This window comes from Bos grunniens, chromosome 9 (assembly GCF_055505025.1).
Source record: "Bos grunniens cultivar Pamir isolate PY7600 chromosome 9, Bosgru_T2T1.0, whole genome shotgun sequence".
In the NCBI taxonomy this organism is placed as follows: domain Eukaryota; kingdom Metazoa; phylum Chordata; class Mammalia; order Artiodactyla; family Bovidae; genus Bos; species Bos grunniens.
Window position 1 is genome coordinate 32,201,989 of NC_141173.1, and position 12,633 is coordinate 32,214,621.

Genomic DNA, 12,633 nt, shown 5'->3' on the forward strand with positions numbered 1-12,633 from the left:
CCTCAGCAGATGTAGCTGGTCTCAGTAGCCCTTCCTGCTCCATAAGAACTCATGACCTAAATGGGAGATGGTCACAAGAAGTAAACGTTCTTTGATACTGTAAGTTGTTATAAGGAATTATTATTTCATATTTCATTCTTTATATATATATCTGTATATACACATATTTATAAATATTGTTGATATGGATGCAGAGATAGATGTAGCCATAGATATACAGATAAAAAGAGATCTATAGAAATTAGCTTGCAGATGTTGCTGTTGTTTAGTCACTCAGTCGTGTCTGACTCTTTTGTGACCCACATGGACTGTAGCCCATCAGGCTCCTCTGTCCATGGGATTCTCCAGGCAAAAGGACTGGAGTGGGCTGCCATTCCCTTCTCCAGGGGATCTTCCCAACCCAAGGATTGAACCTGTGACCCCTGTTTTGGCAGGCAGATTCTTTACCACCAAGCCACCAGGGAAGCCCCACTTGCAGATGATACATATCTAAATGTTAACAGAGGTTGAGAAGTGTTTTACACTTGCCCAACATTTATTACATTTTAGATAAATACTAAAAAAAAAAAGGGGGGGGTTTAAAATGTGATTTTCTAAATTCATAGTTGTCCAGGCAATCTTCTAATTCACCTGGGTAGCAATTATGTTTCAAAAGTGTTGAGAAAACCACTGACTCATGTAGCCTCATTTATCAGTGTGGCTTAAGCCTTCATTTGAAAAATTCTTTCTAGGAGAAAAAGAGACTACATCAGAATGTGTACAATTATGTGTTTCATTAGGCAAAGCAGAAAGAATCTGTAAAGTAAAATCCTGCTTTACTTTCCAGATATTAAAGCCACCGGGCAGTTAAGCAGGGTTACCAGGTATTATCTTTCTAATTCCTACCACTGTGCTGCAATCAGAAACCTCTTTAGCATCATTTTGATATATAGTAACACCAAGTATTTATACATTATTCAGTGTAAAACTAACATTTGTTTTTTAATAAGTGCTTTTCAATTCAGAATAGTATTAGGAATGTCTTTCCTTTAAAATTGATTGTGCTTGATCACAGCAGCCCACTGATTATAAACCGTACTTTCCCCAAGGATATGAAAAAAGATTATGACGGACTCATCATACTAACCACAAATCCAAAGCCACAAATGCTAAAGGCAACTACATTAAGTGAATAGTAACTCTGAAATAGCTAATCGTAACTCAGAAATCTCAACACCCAGAGTGCTGATTTAGCAGGTATAACGTTTCTGTTATGTTTCAAGAATCATCATATTTTCTAACTGAATAATCTGACTTCTTGCAGGAAATACACTAGGATTGCATCTTGGAATAACCAGCGATGTTAGAAATTGGTTCAATCCTTTACAATTTCAAACCTTTAAGTTTCCCAAGGGACATCATCCATAGGAAAAAGAAGAAAGCAAGAAATAGCCCAGTACTCTGACTTTCAGAAACTTCAAATATACAAGTGCTGCAGAAAATTCTAGTCAAAGGCAGTAGAGATCAGGAATAGAGCATAAAAGTAAGGAAGTCACCCAGGACCAAGTGCTCCTGCACTGCCAGATCCTAAATTATTCAAGAAGTGTTAGGCCACCCTCCTATACCACCTACTCATTCAGCCCTGACTCCACTGCCAAAGCTTAAGCAGAAAACTTAATGTAACTTGATTCCTCAGGAATCAAGGAATACAGTTATTCCTTTCCCTCTGTGAAGAGTTACCCACTCTGACCTAATCCATTAAAGCTTTAGGGGACATATCATAGGGTATGTTTTGGTTAAATTCCATTAGTCGGATAACATAGCAAATCTTATGAGTGTATTAATTGTAATAATCCCTACATCTATATAGCATTTTAACAAAGCATCTTAAAATATGTGATTAATTCCATGTGATCTTTGTAAAGCTTTAGGCCAAGTATCAGAATTCAATACAATAAATAGAAACGCTAGATGTTTTCAGAAAAATGGGTTTAAGAAATAAGATGCTTACAAAATAACTAGAAGTGTGGAAGCGATGGAGCTTCCCTGGAAGCTCAGATGGTAAAGCGTCTGCCTACAATGTGGGAGAAGAAGCACTGAGCTCTAGACTGGGCCTCCAGGAATAACCACCAAACACAACACAACTGAAACACCAGGAGGGCTGCTGATTCTGCCACAGTCAGAAGGTAAAAATCAAAAGGCTACAACTGAAACTATTATTAAGTCAAGAACATTCTGCTATGGGCTCACAGATATAGAAAACACACTGGTGGTTGCCAGTGGTGGGGACTGGGGGGCTACTAGAGGCAATATAGGAGTTGCGGAGTGGGAGGTACAAACCATTGGATATAAGATAGGCTCAAGAATGTATTGTACAACATGGGGAATATAGCCAAGATTTTGTAAAATAATCTTTAAAATTATAATAAATTTTTTAAGTCTTTAAGTAAAATAAAACATAAAAAAAGGACATCATGCTATGGCTGTAACCTGGAAATGAGAACACAATTGCTGTTGTCACCTTAGCTACTTACATAAAACTGGACACCAGAACACTCCTAGAGAAAAACCCCAAATCTTTACAATCCTTTGTCTGAAAGAAAAAAATAAAGATGCAGGAAGATGACTGTCTTATTACTTTTACCTTATAAATCTTGAATCCGTTCAGTTCAGTTCAGTCACTCAGTCGTGTCCAACTCTTTGCGACCCCATGAATTGTAGCACACCAGGCCTCCCTGTCCATCACTAACTCCTGGAGTTCACTCAGACTCACATCCATCGAGTCAGTGATGCCATCCAGCCATCTCATCCTCTGTCGTCCCCTTCTCCTCCTGCCCCCAATCCCTCCCAGCATCAGAGTCTTTTCCAGTGATTCAACTCTTCACATGAGGTGGCCAAAAATCTTGAATAAATACATCTAAAATAATAGGATCAAATTTTCTTCCCAATCTTAGTGGTAAGGCAGTCTGGGAAATACGGATTTTTAGCTTTCCAGCTTCTACAGGGCAAGAAGGCTAAGCAGAAGGAGTTATAAGTGGATGCTGAGGATAGACCAATCAGCCATACTCCATAGGGAGCTTTTTGGTACTTCCATTTCACAGATGAGGAAACTGAGATTCAGAAAATTTAAGCAACTTGCACAAGACTTCAATGTTAAATAAACTGAATCACCAGGAATAAAACCTAAGAATTTCTATGCCATGACCAGAATACTTTCCAACTCTTTATAACCCCATGGACTATACAGTTCATGGAATTCTCCAGGTCAGAATACTGGAGTGGGCAACCTTTCCCTTCTCCAGAGGATCTTCCTAACCCAGGGATCAAACCCAGGTCTCCCTCATTGCAGGAAGATTCTTTACCAACTGAGCTATCAGGTAAGCCCTTCCAACTTGCCATTCTGTATTAATTATGAGGAATTATTAAACTAGAAAAAGAAATAATTTATTATGCCTGTAAGAGGGACTAGCATTTCCTGATCAGTATTAGTTCATCTATCAGGCTATTATTATGTTTCAAAGAAGTCAATTTAGGAAGAATCCCTAGATATACAGCATTCCTTTGCAACGGATATTAAGCAGTTGATAGAGCTTAGGATATAGATGAAGCAAACTTGTAAACTTCAAGCTCTCATCGTCCTTCAAATATTCAAAAATTACTCAAAACCCAAAAACAGAAAAAGGCAGTTAAAAAGGCAAAATTCATGTTCTTGATTTTTATCCACACTCTCTCCCCAAATGAAAAGATTATTTGCAGAGATTTATAAAAATTCAAAGAATAAAAGAAAAATTTACTTATGTTATCTGAATTAAATTCAGAATTGCTATTTAAGATAAATGTATATATAAATATAAGTTAACTAAATACTGGTGAAATTATCTCTTAAAGATATACAGGCCTTAAAGATATAACTATACACTGCTATTGAATATAATTTGGCTTGCTTATCAGTTCTCTAAAACATATCTCTTCTTAGTAATCAGTTCATTTTTTAAAAATGAACTATTATCCATGTCTTTTCATGTGGATCTTAATTTAATTGCACATAGAATTTTAGATTAATTCTTAGCATATTCAAACTCATCCCAAATCTACTAATAGACATGCAGAAAATGGTTTTGCTGTCACTTTACAAATCTCCACGGCAATGTTCAATGCTCCTTTTGTGACTACCTCTTAAAGCGAAGCATTTTGGAAGAGATTTCATGGGAGCATTTACAATAAATCTTTCCTGAGTTTCTTTTAAGCAGGAAAAAAAAAATCCATTTAAGACAATGCTTTAAGGCAAAATGTTACCTGACTTCAGATTCAAACTTTTCATTTATTAGGGAAGAAGTGAAAACCTCCAGGGGGTGCTGAATCAGTCTATTCTGAGAAGTAGAAATGGAGAGACTACTTCGGGTAAATGGTGTCTCACTCAGGCAAGGAGAGAAGTCCCAGCCCTGCCAACATTCTCTCTCCTGGAAATATCACCAGTCTACTCCACTGGGAAGGTATATTAATTCCATAACTGAGAAATGAGAAGACAACAATGAAGAATTACAGCAGCTTTTATTTATTGAATCCCCACTATATGCCAGCCATGTTAGATGTGTCAAAACATTACTATGAGCATTAATCTCACATTGCAGAAAAGAAAACCAAGGCTCACAGGAGCTAAAAGTGTGCCTAATGTCACACAGCTAGTAAGCAGAAGAAGCAAAACTCAAACTGTGGCCAAATGGCTTCAAAGTTTGCATGTTTTCCCCTACAACACAAAGATGAGAAACCCAGTATCTCGAGTAAAGGCCACTTTCTACTCAAATAGAGATGGTGTGAGACAAGCAATGTAGATTGACACAATGACCAAAACCCTACACCATGTAAAACTGAGAAACCACAGAAAAAGCTTTGCAATCTTACCTGTATGTCTATAGCAATCAATGTGTAAAGGTTATTCAAGTTCAGCAAACATGCCTTCAGCAAAATACAGCTAAATTTGTTCTACTTCTGGGAATGGAAGGAGAGTAAAGATTCCTGTTTCCTCATTTGCAGATCTATCCCCAGTGTGAATTTTCACCTTCACAGAGTTAAGAACGCATCATAGAAAGGAATACATGGCTATGAATAAACAAGCTATACTTGAAATGACAATCAACACCTCCGCCTCACTTCTGTGTATGACTGATTTATTTTTCTCAAGAAAAAATTATGCTACTGATATAGGAGTGATCATTTCTAGCCAGGTTTCTCATGCTCAAGGTACACATTCCCTATATATAGTCTCTATGAAATATGTCTTAATTACATTATACTTATTATGATTGTTAAGGTAAAACTTAATTTTCCACCTATAGAGTCAAGCCAATTAATCTATTTCACTTTGGGTTTTGGGTGGAGAGGAAAATATTTTTGGCTAGTAAGGCTTTTTTCTTTTACTTAATTGTACATTTTCCCTTTCCACCACCCTTTCTTCCACCAAATGTCTGCAACTTAATGTAACTCAGACATTTCAAATCAGATGTGATGTCTGAAGCATTATAACTGAATTGTGTGGGAAGAAACAGTCAGGACTGTGATTATTCTTCATGTAGTTCTTCAAAAAAAACATTCAGCTTTTCTGCTGCCACATCACATTATAAATTAATCTTGCTTCCAAGTAATGCTCACCTTAATTTTCTTTTACTTCACTACTCTAACAAGTTATCTTGGCTCAGACTAAGATGCGCTAGGCAACAATCTCCCTGGAGGCTCTCACGTGCCACAACCACATACAGTCACCATAACTGGGAATTCTTAAGGACACTTAAAGAGTTCTAGCCATATTTCCTGGGGACTATGAGGCCTGTAGGAAAGAATTTCTGACAACTGGGGGATGGGGGGTTGGGGGTGGGATGTGGTATGAAAAGGGATTGTTATGTTGGCACAAGGAGCCTGAAAAAATACAGCTTCTACCAAAGGGAATAGTACTTCTGAATAGAGTTGGAGATGCTTCTTGAATTCACCACGATTGCACAGCCAACTCCCACAGCCACCATACTGCCATCATCATACTGTGATTATTCTCCATTCAGCCATTCTCCAGTCTCCACTAGCTAGACCCATGTTCTGCTATGCTCTGTGTATGCCTATAGTGGGCTGGCCCACCATATCACCTGGCCTAGTGGCAGTCCAGCAGGAAATCAAAAAAATAGGAAGAGGAAGAGGGCAGGGTTCTTCTCACTCGTGCCTGGAGTCAGTGCTAGGATTCTCACAGTAGACGCACGCCTTCTGAACACAGCTCTGGCCAGGCGGCCTCTCCTTGAGGCTCCATCCCTTACAGGGCTTCACTGTGTGCTCTGCTCCTCAGGTTTAGGGATGGGAACACCTCTCCACTGTTGCTCCTGTTTGTTATCCTCCCCAGTCCCACATGTCTCTAGCAAGGACTTTCATTAAACTCTCCTCACAGTCCCATCATTGTGTCTTCTGACTCTCACTGGGCCCCTGGCTGATACAGTAATTGGTTCCAGGAGTAGTTTCAAGAAACAACCCCTGAAGTTGAAATTCCACTATTGACTCCACACATATCTGATAACACACAGATGACTTGCCTACTCAGGTGGGAGGACAGGGGAGGGTAAAGAGAAGATGACAAGGTTTTGGAAGACTAAGTATCTATTGGATCTGTTTCATTTGAAAATTATGGTGATAAAGATTGTAGGCTGCTGGAGAGATTGCAAAAACAAAAATATAAGCTAAATACCTTGAATTTTCAACTCAAGGCATGATAGAGAACCAGAAAGGTTCTAGTTAGCTTTAAATGTATCTCTTACCTTGAGTCTATGTACCACAGACATAGCTGATGATCAGAAGCATGACAAGGTGATATGAGTTGCAGATACCAATGAAATATTCAGGGGGGTTTTGGAAGTCCAAATTTAAATTAAGGTTAGCACCCCATCTCAAGTCTCAGGATCCCACTTCTTTGTATCCAGGGTTATAACTGCTATCTAAGAGATTTGTTGTAATAAAACATTGGTTGAAAACAGAGGGAACCCTGAGACTTGAAATGAGGCCCTTAACTTGAATTCTCAAATTCTTCTAATCATTCTTGCCAGTTAATACAGTCTTTCCAAACTAAAAAAAAAAAAAAAAAATCACTTTCAATGACTTCATCTGGAATGATTACCTTGAGAAGACATTTTCCCTACTGTCAAGGCTAATCCCCACCATCAATCATTGCTTCCATGCCTAGATGGAGAATTGAAAAGTTCTCTTAAAGATAAGATAGCTTGAGCATGAAAGGGTGGATGGGAACTTGTCAATTTTTATAGTCAAGAAATGGGAGTGGAGAAAGCATGTTTATAAATAGACTCTCAAGGAATTAAATCAAGGAACTAAAAATATCAAGTTGGTTCAAGAAGAATTTATCAGTATGGGAAAGCTTATCTAAGATTCTAGATACATCATATCAGCTGAAGCTCTAATTAGTTTGCTTAAAGCCTGAACTCAATGGTGACCTTCAGTAATGAGGTGAGATGTTGGGACTTCTCTGCAACAAAGAGGAAAGAAATTAAAGGCTTAGGGAGATGGGGACGCTGGAGTGGACCTATTATCTGTAAACTATTCAGCCACTCTTACCATAACCTCCAGGAAGGACCAAAGGACACTTTCTTCCCTAAAGCAGAAAGGAATACTTGGTGGTGAGTACCAGTATCCCCCAAAAGTTCTGCCATGGCTGCCTTCTGTGGCTAGAGATGCTATTGAAGAACCGGGCTCCCTACTCTCAATAAGAACGATGGGGTCTTAGAGTGGTAGAGGCCAGGTGGCAGTGCCCAGTTTCAGGGGTGATGTTGTCACCACTAGTGCAACAAACCACACACAAAGATCGGCAATACAAGTCTTTTGACTACATGGATACGTGGTTGCGGTTAATTTCGTGTGTGAGAGAATTTTAGGAATGAAACAGATTGTCAACCTTCTAAAATATTATTCAGTCTATGTTATCAGAGCCCAAATAAAAGCACTATATTGGGAATTCATGGCCTCTTACCCAGTTCACAAACCCAGAGCCTTTTCAGATAGAGCCAAGTTTTTTTGTTTGTTTGTTTGGTTTTGTTGTTTTAAAGGAATCACTCTGGAAGGTGGACACAAAGATACGCTGCAAATCTTCCTCCAAACCTTCCCTCAGAAGATCCATGGCCATTTAACAGAGTGACAGTGACCTGGGGAGGAGAAATAACCATACTACCTAGGAGTTATTACCCACAATTTAGCACTAATCAGTGTAGGCATAAGGTCAGGAAACAAATGGACTCTTCCACGTCCACCTTAGAGTGGTCAGTGGGCTGTATCTCTTTGGACTGTTATTTCCCATGCTCCTTACTGTATATACTTAACAACTGAAAATACCCTTACATTGGTTGTCTGAGCTGAAATTAATGCTATCGTGATGTTAACAGCCAAGTAGAGTTTCTGGAATGTCCCATATCAAGTAGTAAATAGAAATCAATAACCTGAAAAAAGCTGCAGAAACTTGTACTACTATCAAAGATTAAAAGAATCGGGAATGGTAATTCCTGTCCCTTCCTTATTTTATACCAACTCCTTCAGTTTAGCTGTTAACAAAAGCCAAATGGATGGGTAAGAATGATCCTGAATTACTTTGATTAATTAAGACATAGTGCCCATACTGGAGCAAACCAACACAGCTGATCACTCCAGGAATGGAGTTATTGATCTAGGAAGTGGTTTGTTTTGTGGTGGGTTTTTTCTCCACATGTTCATTAGTAAAGACAGTCAGAAACAGTTCAGCTTTATCTCAATAGTAGGAGCATAATGGTACCTTCAATGTTTTACCTCAGGACTATAACTGTCTTAAAAAAATCTTGTCCATGTTGAAATCCCAGAAAATATCACTGTGATCTATTACATTGAAGACATATTATCTGACTGGACCTGATAACCAGGCGGTCACAAGCGCCAAGATGCATTAACAAAACCATGTGCACTAGTGAGTAGAAGATAGATCCCACAAAGCTTTGGGATACTTTCAAATTATAAAATTTCTAGCAATCCTTTATTGTAGAGCACATGTGGGCTTCTCTGATGGCTCAGCAGTAAAGAAGCCGCCTGCCAATGAAGGAGATGCAGGAGATCCATCTCTGTATCTGGAAGATCCCCTAGAGGAAGAAATGGCAACCCACTCCAGTATTCTTGCCTGGGAAATCCCATGGATGGAGAAGCCTGGCAGGCTACAGTCCATGGAGTCACAAAAGACAGGACTTAGTGACTAAACAAGTGTGGATATTCCCTCTAAGGCAAGTTACAATTAATTGCACCTTGAATTTACTGCTGTGAAGAAAGAGCACCACATTAAGCTTAAGCCTCTAGAATCTGGAGAAAGAATACACTATAATTGGGAATACCATTGTAACCCATTTCCTGAATAATCCACAATGTCACCATTTTCATTGTTTCCCAGAGCAAAAAAGGTATAGCAATAGGATCAGGTTACAATGCAAGCTTCTCCCTCCTTGGATTTCATAAACCAGAATATCTAAATGGTACTTGAACTCTCTGGTATAACTAAAAAAGCTCCCTTTGGGGCCTCCAATGTGTCACAATAGGAGAAACATGGTGTAGATCCTAATATTACAGGGCAAACCCAAACTCTCTCCTGCAAAAACTTATTCCATTTGTAAAACTATTTCTGGTTTGCTACTGACCCTGGTACAACCAAACAACACCTGTGCACATATCTAGGGGACCATATGACCTGAGCTACTCATCCCAAATTGGATTTATTTGGTTAACTAAGCCCTAAAAGTAGATGTGTGCATTGAATGACTAAATTTGAAATGGAATGTATCTAACATACCCAAAGAAGTCCAGGAAACTCAAATAATCCCTTTGAGTAGAATCAGACTTCAAAGTACATACTCCTAGGACCTAGGGATTGTCATATTAAGTGTGCCATCAGTCAGTCAGTTCAGTCACTCAGTCGTGTCCAACTCTTTGTGACCCCATGAATCACAGCACGCCAGGCCTCCCTGTCTATCATCAACTCCCAGAGTTCACTCAAACTCATGTCCATCGAGTCGGTGATGCCATTCAGCCATCTCGTCCTCTGTTATCCCCTTCTCCTCCTGCCCCCAATCCCTCCCAGCATCAGGGTCTTTTCCAATGAGTCAACTCTTCGCATGAGGTGGCCAAAGTATTGGAGCTTCAGCTTCAGCATCAGTCCTTCCAATGAACACCCAGGACTGATCTCCTTTATGATAGACTGGTTGGATCTCCTTGCAGTCCAAGGGACTCTCAAGAGTCTTCTCCAACACCACAGTTCAAAACTAAAGATTAATTTTTCATATTCCTAGGTATTATGTAGACAGGATTCTTAGTTTAAAAACACCCCTTTCTGTCAGTAACGTACAGTTTTAAAATGGATGTTGGCAGTGGGGTAGGGGAAGGAATAGGGGTTGGCACATTTTATTTCTCTTTAGTTTTTGTAAAATCCTTAATTTCCCCTCTGTGTTAGTTTGCTCAGGCTGCCATAACAAAGTGCAGTTAGATCTCAGAGACACTGTGAGCTCAATTACAGACCACTGCAATAAAGTGAATATTGCAATAAAGCCACTTGCACACACTCAGATACACACAAAGTAATACTCTTATTGCTGTCAGCAGTTCCTCAAACCATATATTGGGGCCCCTTGGGAATTTATCCATGACTATTGGCCAAGAAGCCAAGAAGGAAAAAATTACCTGTCTTTTTGATGGATGTTGACCCCATCCAGGAGCAGATAGCTGCTACACTCCAGCCCCATTTGTGTCAGCCTGAAATTCCTAAAGGGAAGTATTTCCAGTAGACAGAATTTTGTATTGTTCATCTGTACACTTTGTGTGGCGGTAGAGATGGTCCACTGAATAGATTCATAATGACTCCTGGGAGGAGCTGATGGGATTCCTTTTCCATCAGGGGCTTGAAAAGCAAGATTAGAGGATTGGTAAGAGGAGTTCTGGGGGAAAGGTGTGTGACAGATGGATAGATGATAGTCATGGACTATTAGGCATTTTATGTCCTATATAAAAGTCCTCCAGAGGGCATCTATTGCTGAGGAGTCTCTTAATGATCAGAGAGATTCCTGTTATAGATGTGATGCTATTCAGCCTCTTTACCCAGCCAATCCAGTGCTTGTTCAAAATGGCCATAGTGTCAAGGTTGAAGGATAGACAAGGAACTCAGAGACATAGACTTGCTATCCCCAAGGCACATCTAGCTCTTATAATGCCTAAGGTACCCAGACTTTCAATCATAGAAACCAAAGACGTGTTCTGATATGCCAACATTCTCCAAAAGGACCAGCCTGCTCCCCAATGGGAAGTTAATTACCCTTTCTACTTATGAGTGGGATAGGTGTTTGTCCTCCGGAACCTAAACACCTGTCTCAGATATGCATTTGGCCTCCCAATCCACAGTGCTTCTTCCAGCATCCTACTGTAGGTTGAATTCTATCCCTACAAAAATACGTTGAAAGTCCTGACCCTGAGTATCTCACAATGCAACCTTATGTGGAAATAGAGCCACTGAAGATGTAATTAGTTAAGATGAGGTCATAATGAAGCAAAATGGGCCCTTAACTCATTATTAATGATGTCTTTATGAGAAGATGGTATAAGACACAGGGGCAAAGTTTAACATGACATTGGAGGCAGAGATTTTCGTTATGCAGCTATAAGTCAAGGAACGTCAGTAACACCAGAGGCTAATAGCATAGAAGCGATTCTCCTAGTCCCTTGAGAAATCATAGCTATACTGACACCTGGATTTCAGATTTTAGCCTCCATCAAGAACTGTCCAAGAATATAATTCTGTTGTTTTAATCCACCATGTTTGTTTCTTACAGTGAAAAAGTGAAAGTGTTACTCGCTCAGTCATGTCCGATTCTTTGCGACTCCATGGACTATAGCCCACCAGGCTCCTCTGTCCATGGAATTCTCCAGGAAAAAATACTGGAGTGGACATGAATGAGCAACTTTCACTTTGTTACAGCAGCCCTAGGTATATAATACACATCACTGTCATGTCCGACTCTGTGTGACCCTATGGACGGTAGCCTGCCAGGCTCCTCAGTCCATGGGATTCTCCAGGCAAGAATACTGCAGTGGGTTGCCATGCCCTCCTCCAGGAGAGCTTCCTGACCCAGGGATTGAACCCACATCTCTTACATCCCTTGCATTGGCAGGTGGGTGTTTTATCACTAGCACCACCTAGAAAGCCCAATATACATCATTCAGTTCAGTTCAGTTCAGTTCAGTCGCTCAGTCATGTCCAACTCTTTGCAACCCCATGAATCACAGCACACCAGGCCTCCCTGTCCATCACCAACTCCTGGAGTTCACTCAAACTCATGTCCATCAAGTCAGTGATGTCATCCAGCCATCTCATCCTCTGTCATCCCCTTCTCCTCCTGCCCCCAGTCCCTCTCAGCATCAGGGTCTTTTCCAATGAGTCAACTGTTCACATGAGGTGGCCAAAGTATTGGAGTTTCAGCTTCAGCATCAGTCCTTCCAATGAATACCCAGGACTGATCTCCTTTAGGATGGACTGGTTGGGTCTTCTTGCAGTCCAAGGGACTCTCAAGAGTCTTCTCCAACACCACAGTTCAAAAGCATCAATTCTTTGGTGCTCAGCTT